Below are 24,949 nucleotides of genomic sequence, written 5' to 3' on the forward strand. Positions count from 1 at the left end.
AAAATTTTAAAATATATATGTATTTTAAAAAAAACACTGAAATGAGCATTAATTATAAGGAGAGTTTTTCTCTGATGTACTGAAAAGAATTTGGCCACCTGATGTGAAGAACCATCTCATTGGAAAAGACCCTGATGCTGGGAAAGATTGAGGGCAAGAGGAGAAGGGGGTGACAGAGGATGAGGTGGTTGGACGGCATCACTGGCTCAATGGACATGAGTCTGAGTGAACTCTGGGAGATGGTGAAGGACAGGGAAGCCTGTCATGCTGCCATCCACTGGGTCAAAAAGAGTTGGATGCAGCTTAGCAACTAAACAATAACAACTGGAAAGACAACTGGAAGAGGCTAGGAGAAGTCTCTGGAACAGTCTGGCAGTTGTGGGTATATAATTTTGGGCTGAGGACAGCCCTCGGGGGTCACACTTGAAGGGTGAGGCTATGCTGTATGTAGCCCTAGGTGGCTTCCAGGTAAGACTCTCATCCCCATCCTCATTCCCTGGCCTTTGCAAAGTCACAGGGGTGACCACACACAGTGCTGCCTTCCATGGGGGCTGGCACATATCAGCACCAGTTCTGGCTGATTTGATGTGCAGTGCACCCCAGCAAGGGAAAAAGGAGCAAACTGCTTTATTTCAAACTGAACTGAGGCTTGGTGGAGTTTTTCCTCATCATGGTATTTACTGGGACCAGAAACCTCTTGACAATTACACAAGAACGAGTAAGTGGGAGAAAATTAAAGGCAGAGTGAAGCTTTGACTTTTCTGAACTGTTAGGAGATTTTTGCTGGTCTTTAGGCTCCAGAGGCTGGCACATCCCCAAGGGCCACCAGGTGGCGCTGCCGGCCACCTCACGTTTCAGACTCTCGGGTGAGGCAGGACGATCCGGAAATCGGTCCTTGTCTCCAGGGCACTGCGGTCAAGCAGAGGAGCCAGCTTGGCTCTGATCAGGGAGTGACCTGAGGGTCACAAGATGCAGCAATGCTCGGTCCTGTCGCCTGCTTCCTGACCCCGTACCCGAAGGATTAGAGTTGTATTGGCTTCTGATAAATGCTTTCCTTCACAATCTGGGTTTGGTATCTTTCTCGTTTTCTGCCCTGCTAGGTTTAGTCTCTCAAAATGGGATATTTCTGTCAGATAAGATAAAAACTGTGTCACTGTAACAAGATGTTCATCACTGTAACAAGATGTTCTTGCTCATCGCAATGAAAAGCTTCGGGGATAAAGTGTGCAACCCCGTCCCTGATCCTCATCTACTATCCCTGACTCACTTCGTCCCACCCTAGCGGTCAGGGTGGAGGGCGTGTGTATGGACCAGGCCCAGGGGTGCGCTGGAGCTTGAACAGGGACTGGGGAGAGGGAAGAGCTGAGGATGCTGGGTGGTCAGAGGACAGGGTTGTTAACCGAAAAGGCTCAGATTTGTTGAAGGATGGGGTGGGGCTTATGCACACACTTTGCAAAGAGTGAAAAGCTACTCTGATACTTTGATCGGGTGCATGTTGCTACACATGCCATAAAAGACTGGATACAAATGTCCTAAGATTAGAAGAATCATGTCAAACTTCTGCCTTGAGGTGCCCTGGTTCCTCCAATGGACGGCTTCAGCCTCGGGGAACATGTCTCCCAGGACGACCCAGGACACCTGCTGAGCTGCACCTACTGGACCGGAATCGCGGATGCGTGGTGGGCGGGGCCTGGAGGGTGATGGGGTTGTTAAGGAGGGTTTGAATGTCAGTTCTGGGGACAACTAATTCTCTCTTTTTCAATAGCTAACAGCCCTAAATAAGCAATAAATGCTTCCAGCTGCTCTGCTCAAGCTTGCCTGGAACCAGCTGTCATGAAGAGGAGATAAGGTCTCAGATTGAAATGTTCCAATTGTGTATTTTTTTTTCTAATAACAGAGTTGCTGACAGTTGTGAGGCCTATATCATGTTACCTATTAAAATAGTTAAGGTCAGCCAACATTTTAAAATCAGATAATTAAATTGTGTTAAACAGGCCCAAGACACACTGTTGGTTATAGCTTCAGAAACTTGGGTTTTTGTATGTTGAAGGTCAGTTTGTTATAAAAGAAATTCTCTTTATATAATAAAAGCATGTTTTCATCATATCGTACTGCAAAGTCTGAGAAATCTTCACGTTTGGAAGGTGGTGTGTTTGTGTCTGTGTATAACAAAGTCTAAGTTTTGGAACTTTCAATGTGTAATTTTCTAGAAAAGTTTGCTTGCCAACTTCCCAAGATTAGCTGACAGCCTCTCAGAACCTTCTGGAATGCTACTAACTTCTAAGAAAATGTATTGTTTCTTCTAGAAGGTTAGGGAGAGTTGACGGTGGTGCTCAGTTGTGTCCAATTCCTTATGGCCCCATGGACTGTAGCCCGCCAGGCTCCTTTGTCTGTGGGGTTTCCCAGGCAAGAGTACAGGAGTGGGTTGCCATTCCCTTCTCCAGGAGATCTTCCTGACCTAAGGATCAAACCCAGGTCTCCTGCGTTGCAGGCAAATTCTTTACTGTCTGAGCCACCAGTATGCCTTTTCCACAGCTGTTCCCAGCATTGTCCTGCCCTTCCTTCCATGAAAAGAAGAGAGTAATATTCCTCAACTTTAGTTTCATAGGGGTCCACAATCATCTGCAAATTGACCAGCCTCATTGACAAAATTCCCTGATTATGGCAGGGCGGTGGGGGGTGGGGGCGTGAATGTGCTGAGTGTATCTGTCAGCTCTGATTTTGTAACAAGCAAGCATAGGAAAAGTCTCAGTGGCATACAACAAAAAGCATTTATTTAGCTCCTGCGTCTTCAGGTCAGCTATACACCTCTCTTGATTTCACCTGGACTAGTCTGTGCATCCCAGTTTGGCTGGGGGTTGACTGATCTCAGTGGGGCATGACTGAGCTCTTCTGCTTTGACTGAAATGTCTGGGGAAGCACTTCTCCCTGCAAGCCTGCCGGTGTGTTGGGCAGAGTGCCTTGGCCAGCTACAGACCCAGGGCAGATTTTTACAATGGCAGCGGCAGAAGTACAAGAAGAACGGACCCACTGCAAATGCTAACTCTGTGCCGTGTCTGCTAAGATCTCTCACCAAAGCAAGCTGTAGAGCTGATCTTGAAGTTAAGGGGCGGGGAAGTACTCTTGCTCATGCTTACGTGGGAGACCTGCAAAGTCACTTGGGAAGGGATGTGGACAGAGTGAGGGGTGAAGAGTTGGCTCCCAATGTCATCCATGAATACCACAGTGTACAAGATACTTCTCTGCACTGCTCAAAAACACGGATGCTCTGTGTTATCTTCAGCCTGGCACTCAAGAATAAAGGCACGCTTTCCTCTACCATCCTCTCTAACTCCTCACAGTCCTCTGCTGTGCGTGTGTGCTAAGTCGCTTCAGTCAAGTCCAGCTCTTTGTGACCCTACGGACTGTAGCCTGCCAGGCTCCTTTATCTGTGGGATTCTCCAGGCAGCAATACTGGAGTGGGTCGCCATGCCCTCTACCAGGGAATCTTTCCGACCCAGGGATCGAATTCACAAGTCTTTCATTTCCTACACTGGCAGGCAGGTTCTTTACCACCAGCGCCGCTTGGGAAGTCCTCTGTTACCACCTCCCAGAAAACACATCTTAAACACGTCCGCCACTGCCTGGGCTGCCCTCTCTAGTTTCTGTTTGCCTCTAAGCCCGAACCTTGTTGCCAGGGGGAAGTCAGGGTTTGCCTCCCCCAAGCAGTGTCACTGTGGCACACCACCTCTCTGAACCTGCACCATCAGTCCCCTTTCCTGGCAGCTGGTCTGGGTGGAGAGCTCCTGGAAGGCTTCACACACCTGCTGAGCCTCTGAAGCCCGGCATCCATCCTGGATGGTGCCCCGCAGGCGGCAGGTGTGCTCAGTAAATATACTGTTTTCGGCCAGGAGGTGGGAATGAAAAAGCAGAGAAAGAAAAGTTGGTCTTCCAGATGCTGGAGGGGTGGGGGAGGGGAAGAGCTCCTGCCTCAGCCATCAGGACTCTCTCTGCTCCGTTTTCAAGCTGGAGTTAGGACGAGACAGAGCAGGCCACTGGCTCATTCCAAATCCTCGTACCACCCTGGGGGCCTCAGATCAATCCACTTTCTGTTTCAATGACTGCGTCTCGGCCTCACTGATCTCCCTCAGTTAGTTCACAGGGGTAGTTCTCAGGGTTGATTAGGTGATGGAGATCATGGCATCCAGTCCCAACACTTCATGGCAAATAGAAGGGGAAAAAGTAGAAGCAGTGACAGATTTTCTCTTATTGGGCTTCAAAAATCACTGCAGATGGTGACTGTACCTGTGAAATTAGAAGACACTTGCTTCTTGGAAGGAAAGCCAGGACAAACCCTAGACAGCATATCAAAAAGCAAAGACATCACTTTGCTGAGAAAGATCTGCATAGTCAAATCTATGGTTTTTCCAGTAGTCATGTACGGATGTGAAAGTTGGACCATAAAGAAGGCTGAACACCAAGAATTGATGTTTTTGAATTTTGGTGCTGGAGAATACTCTTGAGAGTCCCTTGGACCACAAGGAGATCAAACCAGTCAATCCTAAAGGAAATCAACCCTGAATATTCACTGGGGGGACTGATGCTGAAGCGTCAATACTTTGGCCATCTGATGCAAAGAGCCAACACTTTGGAAAAGACCCTGATGCTGGGAAAGATTGAGGGCAAGAAGAGAAGGGGACAACAGAGGATGAGATGGTTGGATGGCATCACTGATTGAATGGACATGAACTTGGGCAAACTCTGGGAGACACTGAGGGACAGGGAGGCCTGGTGTGCTGCAGTCCATGGGGTTGCAGAGAGTTGGACACAACTTAGTGACTGAACAACAACAATGAAATGTACATTTATGAGTGGCAAAACCATTCTCTTACAGTGTCACCCCATCCTGAGGGTCTCATCTCCAGAGGATTTTCCCTGCTGCTTCCTGCCCTAAAACCATGGTTTACAATAAGGTTCCCTCTTTGTGCTGTACAGTGCTATGGGGGGGTTGACAAATGTATAAACTCATTTATTAGTTTCTTAGAGAAAGATTTCACCAACCCAAACATCTCCTCTGCCTCACCTGTTTATGCACCCTTCTCCCTCCTTCCCTCCCGCAAACCCTCTTGTTCTGCTTTGATAAGTGAATTAGGAAAGGCAAGATGCTGGAATATTAGCATGGCTTTGCCTCTGACTTCTGTGTCATCAGGAAGGCTAGAGGGTCCTCTGACTACAGCCTGCAGGGTTAGGCGGACAGTCTGTAAGTCAGGCAGAGGGTGCAGAGTGCCCAGCACATGGCTGGGGGCTGCACATAGGTTGTCCCTCTCTCCTTTGCCTCTGTTGTGGGTTAGCTGATATTTGGTAGCTGGAAAGAGGGTGAGGCTGCCCTGGAAATCCAAGTAATTATATTTCCTTGAGATAACTCTTTCCCCTGCCTACATCCCAAGGAGATGAGCATCAGGCTTCCCTGGCCCCAGGTAGGGGAGAGATCTGATGGGAAATTTGATTTTCTCTGTGAGTTTATAGAAGTCAGAGGCCAAGACTTGCATTGATCACCACGAGGATCCTTGACGGCCCCACTGCTTGTGGGGGTCACCTGTCCTGAATTGTTTTTCTGGGAGGACCCTTCAGAACAACCTGAACCAACCCCTTGTGATTGGCTCTGACCCACCCTGACACCAGCTGCTGAAGGCTGGCTTCCTCCAGCAAGTCACCCTCCACCCCCCTGCCCCTCACCACCCCTGCTCCTCAGTTCTCCTCTGACATGGGGAAACTTCTTCCTCGATGCATGTTCAGCCGTCTGTGGCAGGATTTCGCAACATAGACACTTCTCTTTAGCACAAGCTTTCATGATGCAGATTGGAAATGACGTAGCTTAATTTGGAAGCTTGATTTACAGTCAGGATACAGATATTGGTTCTAATGTAGAGCTTGCGCCCTGAACAGGAAAAAGTTGTTGCTCACAACCCAAAACATTTGTTGGAGTGACTCTGTGCTTGGTTTATCTTATCGACAGAGGATTGATCAAGATCGTGCTGGAAACAGATGGCACATGCAAATATAATGTAGGAGGGTTGAGAGAGGTGTTTGCTCCCAGGTAGTACAGCGGTAAAGAACTCTCCTGCTAATGCAGGAGACATGGATTTGATCCCTGGGTTGGGAAGATCTCCCACAGAAAGAAATGGCAACCTACTCCAGTATTCTTGCATGGAGAATCCCATGGACAGAAGAGCCAGGCGGGCTACAGTCCTTGGGGTCACAAAGAGTTGAGTCAGGCACAACTTAGCGACTGAGCACACACATGAGGGAGGTGTGGATGGGGGAAGAGCACCAACAAGGAATGGGGAGACTCTGCAGGACCAAAGTCAGTGAGAAGCTGCCGCCTTCCTCGATGGGCAAGAGGCAGGGGCTTGGCAGGAGCTGTGGGTTTCACAGAGGGGCTGTCTGGAAGGAGTTGTGGCCTGGGGTGGAGTAAAGCAGACACTGTCAATGTGCTGTCCAGCAGGGAGAGAATCAGGGAATAAACACCTCACTTTCTCCCCTGCTATTCCCTGGCTTGAAGGTACCTCCACTAGCCACATGCAATGAGAAGCCAGAAAGCAAAAGAGCCTGAAGATGCTTTCCATCAGGATCAGCTGTCTGGGGCCCCAGGCAGGGTGGGGAAGTATGGACAGATGCTGGGAAGCAGAAGAGTGTGGTACCCAGCACACCTGGATTATAAGCAGGATAAAGGTGGTAAGAATGTGTGTGGTGATCAGGGCTAATGAACGTGTTGCTGGTGAAAAGGAAACACCGGCATTAGTTGCACATGAAATAAAATCCCACATGTGCTCCATGATGTCTGATTTTGAAGCTAGGTGGTAGAGAGTTGATCCTTGAACAAAATAAGACTAAGCGATGCCAACCGGCATGCAGGCAAAAATCTGATAACTTTATACTCAGCCCTCCATATTTTCTGCACCCTCAACCAGCCATGGAGAGCGTAGTACATATTCATTGAAAAGAATCTGCGTACAAGTGGACTCACACAGTACAAACCAGTGTTGTTCAAGAGTCAATGGCAACTAAAATAGTACGGAGGTCCCTCAGGAAAGGAAAAACAGAACTGCTATACAATCCACCAATCCCACTCCCAGGCAAATATCTGGATAAAATTATAATTCAGAAAGATACACATACCCCTAATAGCAGCACTATTTACAGTTGTCAAGACATGGAAACAGCCTAAAATGTCCATTGACAGATAAATGGATAAAGAAGATGAAGAAAATATATACAACAGAATATTACTCAGCCATAAAAAAATCAAACAATACTATTTGCTGCAACATGAATTGACCTCGAGATGATCATACTAGGTGAAGTAAGTCAGAGAGAGCAAGACAAATACTATATAATATTGCTTCTACGTGTAATCTACAATATGACACAAATGAACCTATTTATGAAACAGACTCACAGACCTAGCGAAAAGACTTAAAGTTACCAAAAGGGAGGAGAGAAGGGATGGAGTGGGAGGTTGGGATTAACAGATGCAAACTCTTATACGTACGATGGATAAACAGTGAGGTATTACTGTCTAGCACAGGGAACTATACTCAATGTCTTGGGATAAACCATAATGGAAAAGAATATAAAACAGAATGTGTGTGTGTGTGTGTGTGTGTGTGTGTGTGTAGCTGAGTCACTTTGCTATACAGCAGAAGTTGGCACAACATTGTAAATCAACTACACTGCAGTTAAAAAAAGTCAATGTCAAACATAAAAAAAACCTTTTCTTTAAAATATCTATGGGGTTTCCCTGGTAGCTCAGTGGTAAAGAATCTGCCTGCCAATGCAGGAGACACGGGTTCAATCCCTGATCCAGGAAGACTCCACATGCTGTGGAGCAACGGAGCGCACACATCACAGCTACTGAGCCTGTGTTCTGGAGCTCAGGAACCACAGTTATTGAAGCCTGTGTGCCCTGAAGCCTGCGCTCTGCAACCAGAGAAGCCATCGCAACGAGAAGCCTGTGCGCGGCAACTAGAGAGCAGCCTACATGCAATGAAGACCCAGTACAGCCAGAAATAAATAATAAATAAAATTTAAAATATCTACATAAAAATAATTCAAGAATCCAAAATCCTTAAAGCCCTGCCTTTTCACCCTCCACACCTATTGCCGCTGAAATAGTAACAACTTCTATTGTGGTTTTTAAAAGTACATAGTGTAAACTTGTCCTCAATAATTTATACTGGTTTGTTGGCTATGTCTGGGTTCTCAGACCCCAGATTTTCCAAGCAAAATCAATCAGTTCTCCTTTTCATCAGAAACGCCATCGAGAGTTTTAACATTTAGATTCCTTTCTCCAAAAAACATTAGAATGGAGTCTTGGATGTCCAGAAATAGACGTTTCAAGAGAAGGATCTGTGTGTGAGTGGTTTATGAGGAAACCTCTCTGTTGGGAAGGGAGTGTGGGAAGCCAAACAAAAGGGTGAGTCCAGGGGAAACCCCTGCCTAAGCCGAATTCTGAGGGGGGGTGCTCTGGAGTGTTAACCCCCCGGCAAAGTCTGTCCAGCTTCCAGGCAGGGAACCAGGCTTACTGCCCTACGCCTGTCAGTGACGGCCACGGCCACACGGGGATGTAAACCCTGGAGCCTCTGGTTGTCTCCTCACGTGCGGCAGTGTAGCTCTGCTGGCCCCAGAGAAGTTCTCCGAGAAGATCAGCAGGTGCAACCCAGCAGGAGTGAAGGAGGAGGGGCGTGAACAGCCACCAGGGCACCTGGGTGGCGCTCGGACAGGAAGTGTCCCCTGGGAGTCTCGGGCGCTGAGTGCTTGGGCTTAGAGGCAGCGATGGCTGGGCTCACCCCGGCACGGTTCTTTCTGTTTTCTTCCCTGTCTCCCGATCTGAGGTTGTCCCCTCTCCTCCCCATACTTGATATCAGAAAGACACATTTTCCTTATACCTTTATATTTGCTTTTATAGTTGCGTGGTTAGGCTTTTGTATTTGCACGGTTCCTCGGGAGAAAGACTACCAGTTGCCTGGTTCCTTTCATTTTCAAGGCCACAGGGCTGCCACACTTCTCACTGTGTCAAAGCCCAAGATTTTAGCAGATGAGCATGTTTCCCATTTCCAAATATATGTATGCACAATCTGGAAGAAATGGACAGATTCTTCTAAGGCTGAACCAGAAAGAAATAGAAAATAAGAACAGACCAATCACAAGTGCTGAAAGCGAAACTGTGATGAAAACTCTTCCAACAAATGAAAGTCCAGGACCAGATGGCCTCACAGGCAAATTCTATCAAACATTTAGATAATGTATCCTTCTCAAATTCTTCCAAAACACTGCTGAGGAAGAATCACTTCCAAGCTCACCCTACGAGATCATCACCTTGATATCAAAACCAGACAAAGATCTGCCACAAAAAAAGGAAATTACAGGCCAATACCACTGATGAACATAGATGCAAAAATCCTCAACAAAACACTTGCAAACAGAATCCAACAACACATTAAAAGGACCATACACCATGATCAAGTGGGATTTACCCCAGGGATGCAAGGATTCTTCAATATACACAAATAAACCAGTGTGATACACCATATTAACAACCTGAAAGATAAAAACCATATGATCTGGAATTTAGAAAGATGGTAATGATAACCCTATATGTAAAACAGAAAAAGAGACACAGATGTACAGAACAGACTTTTGGACTCTGTGGGAGAAGGCGAGGGTGGGATGTTTCGAGAGAACAGCATCGAAACATGTATATTATCAAGGGTGAAACAGATCACCAGCCCAGGTTGGATGCATGAGACAAGTGCTCGGGGCTGGTGCACTGGGAAGACCCAGAGGGATGGGGGTGGGGGGGAGGTGGGAGGGGGGATCGGGATGGTGAATACATGTAAATCCATGGCTGATTCATGTCAATGTATGGCAAAAACCACTACAATATTGTAAAGTAATTAGCCTCCAACTAATAAAAAAAAGGAAAAAAAAAAACATATGATCATCTCAATAGAGGGAAGAAAAAGCTATTGACAAAATTCAAAACACTTTTATGATGAAAAGCTGTCCAGAAAGTGGGTGCAGAGGGAATCTACCTCAACATAATGAAGGCCAAATACGACAAACCCACAGCTAACATCATTCTCAGTGGTGAAAACTGAAAGCATTTCCTTCAAGTTCAGGAAATAGACACAAAATATAGTTATAAAAATATTTTTACCAGAAAGTGATGATTTAGTTTTTCAATTATCCATGCAGTTTGATTCCATTTTACTTTTAATTATCACATCCTTCAGGAGACTGGGAACAGAAAAAAGAAATGCTAAGACTTAAATGGGCCTCACATTCAACTGAGCTTGGTTAGTAAGAGTTATGTGTTGACCCCTTCTACATGATGTGTGCATTAATGTGACTTATTTAAACAGAACACATTTCCCTAAAAGTAGTCATAATTTGCAGTGATGTCATCGGTAAGTTTCTTATTGATTTTGAATGATGAGAGAAAAGGCAATCAATTCTAGAAGCTAACATTAGTAGCTGAAGGCAGTGGACGTGGGACTCGTTCCTGTCTGGAGTGAGTATGAGGGGAGGGGGGACCTCAGGCTTTCCAAGCACATCCTGCATCCGCTCTTCCTTCCTCTGTGTAGACAGAACATTGGCAGAGGTGGCTGGGCTGATCCGTCCAGCCCAGTCTCCCCTCCTGCCCAGCACAGGTTGGGCAGTGATGTATTTGTAGTCACTGTGTATATGCACAGTTGTGTCTGACTCTCTGTGACCCCATGGACTGTAGCCCACCAAGCTCCTCTGTCCATGGGACTTTCCAGGCAAGAATACTGGAGTGGGTTGCCATTTTCTGCTCTGTGGGTCCTCCTGACCTAGGGGTTGAACCCGAGGCTCCGGCGTCTCCTGCGCTGGCAGGCGGATTCCTCACTGCTAAGCCAGCTGGGACAGCCTTTGTGCTATTCCAGCTCCCTGGTCTCCACTGTTCCCGATGTGTCAGGTGTCCTGAAATAGCTAAAGCAAACACAAATTAACGGATGTGTACGCACATTTCCTGCCACAATTCTAATGCAAAGGATGACCCTTCTCTTAAGGACTTGTCCAAGACAATATGAGGCAGCCTTAAACTGCTTTACAAAAGCAGATCTCATGCCACAACTGGGCCAGTAAGTAGTTCTCAAAAGGCGGCTTAAATGAGTGTCTGTTAAGTAGTCTCTGATTCACATTGTAGTATGGTAGAAACCAAGACAACACTGGAAACATTTAAAAATGAACAAAAAGAAGTAGTGTCTCTGTTCCCTTGAAGATAAGGTTCTCAATGTCACATTATTAAATCTGTGTTAAATGTCTAATCCAATTAGATTTCTCTGTCTTATATTTACTATTGTATTTCCTTGTAATAAGATCCGTAGATGCAAGCTATTACATATAGAATGGATAAACAACAAGGTCCTACTGTACAGGATAGGAACTATATTCAATATCCTGTGATAAACCATAATGAAAAGAATATAAAAAAGAATGTATATATGTATATACTGAGTCACTTGCTATATATAACAGAAATTAAGCCAACATTGTAAATCAACTATACTTCAATAAAATAAATTGAAGACAAGGAAGAAGGAGCCCTGTGCCAGCCTCCCAGATCCAGAAACAACAGAACAATGTAGAGGACGCTGGCCCGAAAGGTAGACAACCACTGTTGTGCCAGCCTAAGATGATATTTATTGGCAAAACTGAAGAATCTTCAAAAATCTTCATTCTAATCTTCATTAGTCCTAACTTTCCTCAACTAGAATTATCCAGCAGAGATCAGAGTCTTTAAGCCATAATGTTTCATATTTGAATTTAGTTCACATGGGGCTTCCCAGGTGGCTCAGTGGTAAAGAATCTGCCTGCCAATGCAGGAGACGAGGGTTCACTCCTCGGGTCAGGAAGAGGCCCTGGAGAAAGAAATGGCAACCCACTCCAGTATTCTCACCTGAAAAATCTCATGGACAGAGGAGCCTGGCAGGCTACAATCCATAGGGTCACAAAGAGTCAGACACAACTGAGTATGCACTCATCATAAAGGGCAAAAATACAGCATGGCACGCTGAATGTATAGAGCCAAACTTGTCTAGACATTTCTGATTCGTGTCCCCTTGCCCCCTGATTTCTAAAACATACAAACAACTTATACAACTCAATAACAAAAGCCAAACAACCCAGTCAAAAAACGGGCAGAAGACCTTAATAGACATTTCTCTGAAGAAGACATACAGATAGCCAAAAGGCACATGAAAAGATGCTCAACATCATTAATTACAAGGGAAATGCAAATCAAAACTACAACTCAACCAGTAAGAATGGTCATGATTAAGAAGTCTATAAATAGCAAATGCTGGAGAAGGTCTGGAGAAAAGGGAACCCTCCTACACTGTTGGTAGGAATGTAGATTGGAGCAGTCACCATGAAGAATGGTACAGAGGTTCCTTAGAAAACTAAAAATAGAATTACCATATGATCCAACAATCCCACTCCTGGCCATATATCCAGACAACACTTTAATTCAAAATGATACATGCTCCTCAACATTCATACCAGCACTATTTACAATAGGCAGGACATGGAAGAAACTTAAATATCCATTGACAGATGAATGGATAAAAAAGATGTGAAACATATAGACAATGAAATATTACTCAACCATAAAAGAATGAAATAATACTATTTGTAGCAATATGGATAGACCTAGAGATAATCATACTATATAAAGTAAGCCAGACAAAGATAATTTTGTTTGATTATGATTTTTTTATATTTGGAATCTAAAAAAATGATGTAAATGAACTTATTTAAAGTCAAATGATCCTTAGGAAGCATTACTATGAACAAAGCAAGTGGAGATGATAGAATTCCAATTGAGCTATTTCAAATCCTAAAAGATGATGCTGTTAAAGTGTTGCACTCAATATGCCAGCCTATTTGGAAAACTCAGCCATGGCCACAGGACTGGAAAAGGTCAGTTCTCATTCCAATCCCAAAGAAGGGCAATGTCAAAAAATGTTCAAACTACCTCACAATTGCACTCATTCACATGCTGGCAAGGTCATGCTCAAAATCCTTCAAGCTGGGCTTCAACAGTACATGGCCAAGAATGTCCAGATGTACAAGATGGATTTAGAAAAGGGAGAGGAACCAGAGATCAAATTGCCAACATTCGCTGGATTATAGAAAAAGCAAGGGAATTTCAGAAAAACATCTGCTTCACTGACTACACTAAAGCCTTTGACTGTGTGGATCATAATAAACTGTGGAAAACTCTTCAAGAGTTGGGAATACCAGATCACCTTACTTGCTTCCTGAGAAACCTGTAGGCAGGTCAAGAAGAAATAGAACTGGACATGTAACAATGGACTGGTTCAAAACTGGGAAAGGAGTATGTCAAGGCTGTATATTGTCACCCTGCTTAATTTATATGCAGAGTAAATAATTTGGTACATAATTTGCTGGGCTGGATGAAACACAAGCTGGAATCAAGATATCAATAATCTCAGATGTGCAGATAACACCACCCTTATGGCAGAAAACAAAGAAGAACTAAAAAGCTTCTTGATGAAGGTGAAAGAGGAGAGGGGAAAAAAACTGGCTTAAAACTCAACATTCAGAAAAGTAAGATCATGGCATCCGGTCCCACCACTTCATGGCAAATAGATGGAGAAACAATGGAAGCAGTGACAGACTTTATTTTCTTGGGCTCCAAAATCACTGTGGACAGTGACTGTGGCCACATAATAAAAAGATGCTTGCTCCTTGGAAGAAAAGCTTTGACAAACTCAGTCAGTGTATTAAAAAGCAGAGACATAAAAAAAAAAAAAAAAAAGCAGAGACATCCCCTTGCTTATAAGGTCCATATAATCAAAGCTATGGCTTTTCCAGTAGTCATGTACAGATGTGAGAGTTGGACCATAAAGAAGGCTGAGTGCCAAAGAATTGATGCTTTCGAACTGTGGTGCTAGAGAAGACTCTTGAGAGTCCCTTGGACCACAAGGAGATCAAACCAGTTAATCCTAAAGGAAATCAATCATGAATATTCATTGGAAGGACTGATGCTGAAGCACTAATACTTTGGCCATCTGTTGTGAAAAGCCGACCCACTGGAAAAGACTGTGATGCTAGGAAAGATTGAGGGCAGGAGGAGAAGAGAGCGGTAGAGGATGAGATGGTTAGATAACATCACCAACTCAATGGACATGAGTTGGAGCAAACTCTGAGAGATAGTGAAGGACAAGGAAGCCTGGTGTGCTGCAGTCTATGGGGTCACAAAGAGTCGGATATAACTGAGCAACTCAACGATAACAATAATAAAATAGAAATAGATTCATAGACATAGAAAACAAACTCATGGTGAACAAAGGGGAAAAGGTGGGGGAAGGATAAGTTACAAGGCTGAGATTAACACATACACTCTAATATGTGCAAAATAGATAACCAACATGGACCAACTGTCTAGCACAGGAGATTATACTCAATATTTTGTAATAAGCTATAAGGGAGGAGAATGTGAAAAAGAATAGATATATGTATATGTGTAACTGAATCATTTTGGTATACACCTGAAACTAACACAACATTGTAAATCAACTATACTTTGATTTTTAAAAAATTGTTAAAAAAAGAAAAAGAACGCATCAAAACACAAGAGTTTTTCATTCATGCAGCTTTTTAAAAAATGAAATGATAGTTGATGTAAAAATCACATGATAATTTCCTTAGAAATACTTAAAATAAGTGATATAATGATCCATAGTGGTCTGATTTCAAAAATATCAATACCTATAGCTAAGTTCCTTTGCCATCTACCTGAAATTATATCAACATTTTTGACTGACTATACTCCAATATAAAACAAAAAGCTTAAAAATATATCAATACTTATGTGTGACACTATATCCTTTGCATTTCTTTAAATTTATGAAGAAAAATATGTGATTATGTACATGGCTTTTCAAATTTCCCTTAGGGTATATGTGAATAAGAAGGTTGAAGACAATACTGATCTAGAAGATCTTTTATTACAAAGACCCTTAAAGACCTGAAAATTCCAAGTCTAAGCACTGTTCTACATATGAGGGTCAGGGCATATGATCTGCTTTCTGGTCCTGCTTCACAATGTCCCTTCCAACTTGTGTATATATATTCCAATCACCTATATCTTTTCTCATGTTTTACTAGCAATAACATAAAGACAACATTTCTTATGGAATCTGGCACAAATAGAAGGGAATGGCTTAATTTACCTATGAAAGGAGACATTTGGAATATTCCATGGCTGCAGGCTATCTTATTAATTTCCCCATTTTCCATATTCAATGAGACTATAGCTTCATTTAGAAAGCTCTGTAAGACTGCAGACTGTAAAATAGGACATGTGGAGCCCGGGGGCTTTTGTGGGGGTGAAGGTCACGGCCTACTCAATGTCTGGGATGGATATTGTTCCACTTGCTTCCTGAATTATCAGGTTCACTTAAATACATTAAAGTAAGCCTGGACATACTCTGGAATAGGATGCAAGATATGCAATAAGAATTTAAAGCTATCACACAAGACTTCTAGGAAAGTTTGAAATTGTGGTAGGAGCCAGTAGCTGTGCTTCCAGGACCACTGGGTGTGTGGAGTCCAGCATTTGCTGCTCTCAGGGAGGGCTCAGTGGATGTTTGAGAAGCCTGCTCTTTGGGCTTCGCCTCTTGGTGGTGGGCCTTGGTGTTACGGGCAGAGAAGAGACTCCAGGCATCCTTAATGTCTACATTTTACACTCTTATAGATGTGGCTCTTGTTGTTTGGTCCTGCTGCTGGCCTTGCCCCTGAGGCCATTCCAGATACAGCGTTTGAAAGGTGTTTGCAGGGTTTGCAGAAGTTCTAGTGGGTTTTCTTCTTGGCTGACATTCAAAGGGGAACTTTTTTTGCTTGGGTTACAAGGAGGTCGATATCTCATTAACAACGATGACAGATTGTAGGAGCTCAAAGATAGCCTCTTGCCAAATGTGAAACAACCAATATGTTTATGAAATCATTTAATCCATAATCATGGCATGTAATGAAAGGGGCTGGTGGCCTGGCATTGGCATTTACAAGGCTGACACTGTCCTATGTTTCCGTGAATTATGGATTGAGCAAACTCTAACTTATGAGTCGTGAGAAAAAAGGATTCATCCAGGCAGTTCTTGAAGCTTGTAGAGGAAAGGTGATGTCTTTAATCAACCTGAATATAAAAATCACGCTTCTGAGTTATTTCACTATTCTGTGTAGTGCGTTGTTCCTCTGATTCTTAGCATTTTCTGAAGGATTTGGGGAGCAGAGGGGGTAACATTCAGTTTTGCTGATCATAAGCTTTTTATTTTCCAAAGATGCTATGGACGTGGTGCAATTATTTTCTTTGCAATGCAGAGACAATAGAACTGTGACATTGAGTGCACTGCTTGTATTGACCTTGAGAAATTACTTCAGTTGACCATTCATCAGATAAATTGAGAGCCATAATTTGGCCCTAAATGAGGCTGCAGACAAGAGCATCTGTGAGATTTCTGTGGACTTTGGGTTTCTCATCATTCTCCATAGTGCAGAGCAACCCTTCTCTGAACTCTGACTTCACTGATCAATATTTCAATGGGTCATTAATTGTGTTCATAGTGATTCATTCCTTTATGACCACCGCAGAAAGGCCCCATTTGTCCGTCTCCACACAGCAGGTCAAGTTTAATACACATTTGGCAAATCCAGGCCTATCGTGACCTTTGGTGTCTTAATCTGGAAGGTGATGACACTGTAAATGTTTATGCAGGTGATGAGGATGACATGATCCCAGGTGGGAAGCATCAGCACACTGATGCTCAGTAAATGTCAGTTTCAATGTCTTGCTCCCACCAGTATTAAATATTCAACACATTCTCCCAGGGCAGGGAAAGGGTGCTGGGGTATAACTACATGCTCTCTTGGCTTTAATGAGGGTGGGGTGTTGCCCAGAGTGAATCAGACCCTGGGTGTTGGCTTGTAGATGAACATCAAGAGAACCTAAGTATTGGCTGCATATCACTGTTGCATGGTTTATGTATACATTTCCCCCCTGCTATTCCATATTCCCTAAAATCCACATTTTGAAGAAGAAAGGTACAATTTTGCCTATTAAATTTCAGCCACTCTTATGGCCCTTGAGTGCACTGCTCTCTGCAGTTACATTTTATCTGTACAGTTCTGCTGGATTTGGGGGCTTCCCTTGTGGCTCGGATGGTAAAGAATCTTCCTGCAATGGAGGAGACACAGGTTCGATCCCTGGGTAAGGAAGATCTGCTGGAGAAGGGAATGGCAACCCACTCCAACATTCTTGTGTAGAGAATTCCATGGATGGAGGAGACTGGTGGGCTACAGTCCATGGGGCACAAAGAGTCAGACACAACTGAGCAACTAACACAACACGTTGCTGGATTTTAGTATTACAGCTAAGATAAATGTGCTAAAAATGCTTTTTGTGAGTAGCCAGAATCCACAGGGGGATTTGACATGGAATCCAGTTCTAGGTTTCCACGTTGTCGTCTCCTCCCCATATTCTTTCTCATATAATGGGGATGTTTGAGTGATTTAGGTTGTGGTCAGATGTGGCAGGTTACCTGAAGATAACACTTTACCAACCTTTGTATGATCCCAGTATTCACAGATACACCTCTTTTTGATGTAAGAGTTGTCTCATATTCACAACTTAGTCCTGGGGTTTATAAATATAGAAATGTAAGGCCAATTTATATTTTTAGAAAGAGCCACTCCCTCTCCCCATCTCCAGAGAAATAGTTAATGATATGTGCACAGACATGTCGATAAGGATGCTCACTGCAGCTCTCTCTATGACAGCAACAACAACAAAAAAACTGTAATTATCCATAATTATTGAGACATCAGTGTTTGTAACCTTCACAAAAAATAATTCCACTTCAAATGTCAGTGGAGAAGAAAACCCTGTATAGCCACTTCCATGCTGCAAACTCTTCCCAACACATCTAGAAAGGCCTCAGGAAAAGGGGTCAGTGGCAGGGCCAGAGGGGAAAGGGCCATATTTATAAAATAAAATATTTACTTCTGTCAATGGGAACCACTGTAAGCAATGGGAAGCAATCACACAGTCCTGTCTTTCCAATGTTCTCAGTAACAAGTGACAAGAGTGAACACCTGGGGGGTGCTGCGGTGGGGTGAGGGGAAGGGTTGGGAACCATGCTGATATTTCCACCTAAACTTCAATGTCCTAGAAGTCTTGGGTTTCACCTTTAAAAATGAACATACATTCTGTATTTTATGCCACAATAATCTGTCCTTTATATCAATATTTAGGAAGTTGGATGTTACTGCTATTAAGTAAAACTGATGCCCCCAAGAGTCTGCGCCATGTCCCTCTTGGGCTTTGAGGAACCCACGGCTTTCTGCCAAGGGTCAGTTACCCCAGTTGAAAACCTGAAGTTGGGTGCATGTTTTTATTAGACATGTTCTCTGACACTCTTAGAAATATCTTCTCTGGGAGGGAGGTGGAAGGGAGGTTCAAGAGGGAGAGGATGTATGTATACCAAGGGCTGATTCATGTTGATGTTTGGCAGAAACCAACACAATTCGGTAAAGCAATTATCCTTCAATTAAAAAATAAATAAACTTAAAAAAAAAAAAAAGGAATACTTGCTCAAATGATCCCTGAAGCAGCTATAGTAACTCTTAGTGAGGTGGTAACACTGGCTGTGGAGCATGTCAGGAGAAAGGGGTCCCCCAGGAGCAGACGAAGAGGGCGGTGGTGGGGAGCCCTCAGGAGAGGCACAGAGATGACAGGGAGGTGACCTTGGTCCTGGAGCGGATCTGCCTGCTCAGCTCTGTCTCAGCAGGACGACGGCCACGCTCCTTGCAGGCAGGCATGTACATTGGAAGAGGGTCTGTTTCAGGGCAGACAGACAGGTGTAGCACAGATGAAACGTGAGGCTTGGTTCGTGGTTCCGGCTGTGGTCACAGCTGGAATGAGGAGAAACAGCACGCGGTCCAGATACCGGGCTGCCTTGAAGGAGGTGGGAGAGCAGGTCTCTCAGTCTGCCAGCCGCTTGGGGCCAAAGTGGAATTTCCCTCTCGGTTTCTGACACTGAGATAAGATTAAAAAATGCAGGCACAGTAGGGCAGGTCTTTGTGGCGCGAGGGGATTCCATTCTGCCTTCACCTAAAAACAGAGGCTTCCTGCTTCACACTGAAGAGCTGGAAGAGGCGCTCTCTCCCTCCACTGGCAGCCCCTGGACTGGTCTGGTTTTAGGGGGAAGCAGCAAGAACGTCACTAGGACTGAGACTGCGGCCTGTCGCTGGGTCTGAGGGCCAGCAGAGAGCAGCAGAAGAGGCCAGGAGAACAAATGTGAAAAGAATACAATCGCAAAGGCAGAGAGGGCTTTGAGTGTCATCGCCAGCCAAGGAGCAATAAAGGATTACTCAGGACTGACTACATTCCTGGCACTGCGAGCCGTCACGTGAGTCGTCAAAGGGAAGCAAGAGGCCGGCTGAGCTCTCAGCGTCGTCTTAGCTCGGGGATAATGAGGCAACATTTGGTTCAGGCTAAAAACGTTCAGGCAGAGATTTACTGGGAGTGAGTCGTGCACAGATGATCAGCTTGAGGCTGACAGGGGGTCCTGGACTGTTCGGAGGTTCATAATTCACTGCAATGGCTTGGACTCCCAAGGAGATAGACAACTCCTCCTTTTGTTTTATGAGAAGAGAAATATGAGCTTGTTTTCATACAGGAGGCCTGGTTCCCTTCTCTCAGTGTCCTTATTTTAAAAGTGAAACATAGTGAGATGACGAATATTGGATGCATGGGATAGGTGGGCATAAGCTGAGGAACTTATGACTTTATGAAACTCTTCTGAGTTTCTTACTGCATTAGCCAATTCTACTCAATAAAACTGACTATATAAGTAACTGTGGGGGGTATAAAATACATGTCTAGGAATTACATATCATACTATATAAAAAAGGCCATATTCTTCACCCAGAAATCTTTTAAAGGATTCATTTAGCTTAAAAAGGGATGTTTTTGAGACAAGCCATGAGGAAAATACTTGTATGTAACTCGGTTTCTTGATGCTCACTGAGTATATCCAAATGAATAATTGTCTTAATTTTCATTTTCCAGTCATTGGAAACCTAACAACGAATTCCAGGATAAACACTGGAACCTTTCAAGGCACCTACGGAACGGAAATGTCTGATGGTCCTGAAGCAGAGTTGGCACTCCAGCCTCTGCAGGAGCTGTCTGCTGGCTACACAGACATCTCTTCTCAGCTCTTTCAGGGCTGGCTTAAGCTTGGAAATGGGAAGCATACTTCCCGAAATGTCCAGGAAAGTTCATATTGTAGAGTTTCCTATGTTTGTGTTCTGAAGGAAGCTGCTAAAATAATTTGCTATTATGTTGTGGCTGGAGTTTTTTCACAGTCATCATCATCACTTGTCATAATTTTAAAGCCTTGACAGATTTGTTTACTCATATATTTATATGTGGGCTTCCCAGGTGGTGCTAGTGGTAAAGAACCCGCCTACCAATGCAGGAGGAAGATCCCCTGGAGGAGGGCATGGCAACCCACTCCAGTATTCTTGCCTAGAGAATCCCATGGACATAGGAGCCTGGTGGACTACAGTCCATAGGGTCTCAAAGAGTTGGACACGACTGAATCGACTTAGAACATATGCACATACTTATATATGGATGCAGTACTGTGTTAGACGTCAGACAGCTGGAGAATCAGCTTTAAGTAGTTGCCATCAACGTAGGGAAGATGAAAGTCAGACAAGGGACTTCCCTGGTGGTCCAATGGTTAAGACCCTACATGTCCAAGGCAGGAGATGCAAGTTTGGTCCCTGGCTGGGGAACTAAGATCCCACACACCTCGGAGTGACTAAGCCTGCACACTGCAGCTACGCTGAAGCCTGCGCTCTGGAGCTCGCACACCACAGCTAGAGAGTCTGTGTGCTGCAACGGGAGATTCCGCATGGTGAAACAAAGATCCTGCCTGCCACAACTAGGTCCCGACACAGTGAAAGAAATAAATATCAAAAAAACAAACCCACTATATTTGAAAAAGGCAAGTCTGAATGTCCACCAAGAACATGACTGTGCACAGTACACGCCCTGAGCTGGCTCATATGCTTTCTAAACCTAAGCTGACACTATAAACAAACAAACGGACAAAAGTCATGGTAGCAACAGATGTACCACAAATCCCCAGGGTTCTAAGACAAGCAGGAAAGATTACAGCATGGGAGTGTTTTATGAAGGAAAACCAACTCTTAGAGCTTGTGCTAAGTAGTTCATTAATACTAGAGTTTAGAAATCCAAGAGAGAACTCTGTGAGGGACTCTGCTTGTAATGTCTTAATCTTGCTATTTCGATGATCAAAGGAAAGCAATTGAATAAACCAAGGATATTTCTCACATTTCCACCTCCATTTCCACCTGCTCGGTTATACATAAAATTGTCACCTGATTCCAAAAGTATAGCTGATTAATGATTATAGCCATTTCTAAAGATGAGATGGACCAGAGCACCATACCAGGAGTGAGTTTCAGCAGGGTAACTTTGCACAAGTTAATATTTCTGAGCTTCAGTTTCCTCTTCTACATAATCCCTATTTGGTTTAAAAGCATATGACATGGATCAAATGAGACAATCAAAGTATATGCATTTGGAAAACTGTCAAATTGTATTTAAATGTGAGTTGTGATTATGTTTGTCTACTCTTGCAGTTTTATAGATATTTTAACATCTCTCATTGTTCTCCTTTTTAAAAAGTCCTTAAATATTCTCCAGATTAGTTTGGGATTAGCTGGTTAATCTTTCCAAAATATGTTGCTGCAATTTTAATTTGATTGTATTTAGTTTATATATTAATTTGGGAAAGACTGACATCTTGACCACAATGGGTGGTTTAATTTGATAACTTAAATTAATACACAGAAATCTCCTGCACTCATATATACTAACAATGAAAGGTCAGAAAGAAAAATTAAGGAAACAATCCCATTTACAATTGCAACAAAAAGAATAAAATACCTAGGAATAATCAACCTAAGGAGGCCAAATATCTGTATGTAGAAAACTATAAGACACTGAGGAAAGAAACCAAAGATAACAAAAACAGATGGAGAGATATACCATGTTCTTGGATTGGGAGAATATTGAGAAAATGACTATATTACCCAAAGCAATCTACAGATTCAATGCTCTGTCAAATTACCAATGGCATTATTCACAGAGCTAAAACAAAATTTTTATAATTTGCATGGAAACAAAAAACATCCTGAATAGCCAAAGCAATCTTGAGGGAAAAAAATGGAGCTGGAAGAATCAGGCTCCCTAACTTCAAACTAAACTACAAAGCTACAGTAATCAAGACAGCATGGTACTGGCACAAAAACAGAAATATAGATCAAGGGGATGGGATAGAAAGCTCAGATATAAACCCATGCCCCTATGGACACCTTATATTTGACAAATGAGGCAAGAATATACAGTGGAGAAAAGGCAGTCCCTTCAGTAAGTGGTGTTGGGAAAACTGGGCAGCTGCATGTAAAAGAATGAGATTAGAACACTTCCTAACACCATACACAAAAATAAACTCAAAATGGATTAAAGAACTAAATGTAAGGCCAGACATTATAAAACTCTTTGAGGAAAACACAGAACACTCTTTGACATAAATCACAGCTAGATCCTTTTCAACCCACCTCCTAGAGTAATGAAAATAAAAACAAAAATAAACAAATGAGATCTAATTAAGCTTAAAAGCTTTGCATAGCAAAGGAAACCACAAAAAAGACAAAAGACAACCTTCAGAATGGGAGAAAATATTTGCAAATGAAGCAACTGACAAAGAATTAATCCCCCAATACAAACAGTTCCTGCAGCTCAATACCAGAGAAACAAACAATCCAATAAAAAAATGGGTGGAAGACCTAAATAGACATTTCTCCAAAGAAAACATACAAGCGGTCAACAAACACATGAAAAGATGCTCAATAACACTGATTATTAGGGAAATGTAAATCAAAATTTCAAAGAAGTATCACCTCATACGGGTCAGAATGGCCATCAGTGCAAATCTGATGCATGAAGCAGGGCACTCAAAGCTGGTGCTCTGGGATAATCAAGAGGGATGGGGTGGGGAGGGAGGTGGGGGGTGCTCAGGATGGGGGGGGACACTGGTACACCCATGGGTGGTTCATGTCAATGTATGGCAAAAATCACCACAATCTTGTAAAGTAGTGAAAGTCACTCAGTCGTGTCTGACTCTTTGCAACCCCATGGACTATACAGTCCATGGAATTCTCCAGGCCAGAATACTGGAGTGGGTAGCCTTTCCTGTCTCCAGGGGATCTTCCCAACCCAGGGACCAAACCCTGGTCTTCGATGTTGCAGGTGGATTCTTTACCAGCTGAGCCACAAGGGAAGCTCATGGTAAAGTAATTAGCCTCCAATTAAAATAAATAAATTAAATAGCCCCCTCCCCCCAAAAAATCTACCAAAAATAAGTGCTAGAGCCAGTGTGGAGAAAAAGGAACCCTCTTGCCCTGTTGGTGGGAATGTAAATTGATACAGCCACTCTGGAGAATAGTATGAAGGTTCCTTAGAAAACTAAAAACAGAATTACCATATGACCCAGCAATCTCACTACTGGGCATATAACCTGAGAAAATCATTATTCAAAAAGACATACGTACTCCAGTATTCACTGCAGTACTATTTACAGTAGCCAGGGCATGAAAAAGTGAAAAAAGTGAAAGTCTTAGATGCTCAGCTGTGTCCTACTCTTTGAGACCCCATGGACTGCAGTCTGCCAGGCTCCTCTGTCCATGGAATTCTCCAGGCAAGAATACTAGAGTGGGCAGCCATTCTTTTCTTCAGAGGATCTTTCCAACCCAGGGATCAAGTCTGGGTTTCTCGCATTACAGGTGAATTCTTTACTGTCTGAGTCAAATAGGAAGTCTTATTTACAATAGCCAAGACACAGAAGTGACCTAAATAGCCGTCGAGAGATGAATGGGTAAAGATGTGGTACAGATATACAAAGGGCCATTAGTCAACCATAAAAAGGAATGAAATTGGGTCATTTGTAGAGATGTGGATGAACCTAGAGTCTGTCATGCAGAAGGAAGTCACAGAGAAAAACATGTATCGTATATTAATGCATGTATATGGGATCTAGAAAGATGGTACAGATGAACCTGTTTAATGCAGGGCAGGAATAGAGACACAGACATAGAGAATGGACATGTGGACACAGCAGTGTGGGGAAGGAGAGACTGGGATAAACTGAGAGGTGAGCACTGACATATGTACACCGCCACGTATAAAACAGATAGCTAGCGGGAAGCTGCTATGTAGCACAGGGAGCTCAGCTCGGGGCTCTGGGTGATCTAGAGTGGTGGGGTGGGGGGCGGGGGGGGGAAGCAAAGGAGGGAGGGGATATATATACACACACACACACACATATAGCTGATTCATTCTGCTTTACAGCAAAAACTAGCATAACATTATAAAGCAATTATACTTCAGTGAAAAAGAAAACAAATTAGATACTTAGATACATCAGGAGCTCTAAAAAAGATGCAGGTAAATGTGGACATATGGAGAATTATCTTTGCTCTCCCCAGTTTTCGAAACCATGCTAATTCAAAAACATCTTCATTTTTGTTTTCTTTGTATAACCAACTGTGAGGGTCTGATTTACTATACCTTAAGACTATCCTCCAAGTATAACAAGTGTTATTGGCTAACAACTTAATCCATTATGGTTCCTTGATGACAGCTGACAATTACAGGAAATAAATTCTATTTAAGCAAAAAAAAAAAAAATGGCTTCCCTGATAGCTCAGTTGGTAAAGAATCTGCCTGCAATGCAGAGACCCTGGTTTGATTTCTGGGTTGGGA

General features: G+C 43.4%; 1 long non-coding RNA gene across 3 annotated transcripts in view; it reads right to left on the minus strand.

Moving 5' to 3' along the window:
- The window catches only part of LOC122424455, a 69,612-nt gene that overhangs the window by 23,297 nt on the left and 21,366 nt on the right, over positions 1 to 24,949 (minus strand). The gene's annotated exons all lie outside the window — the stretch shown is intronic.

Source organism: Cervus canadensis, chromosome 22 (assembly GCF_019320065.1).
Source record: "Cervus canadensis isolate Bull #8, Minnesota chromosome 22, ASM1932006v1, whole genome shotgun sequence".
Lineage (NCBI taxonomy): Eukaryota > Metazoa > Chordata > Mammalia > Artiodactyla > Cervidae > Cervus > Cervus canadensis.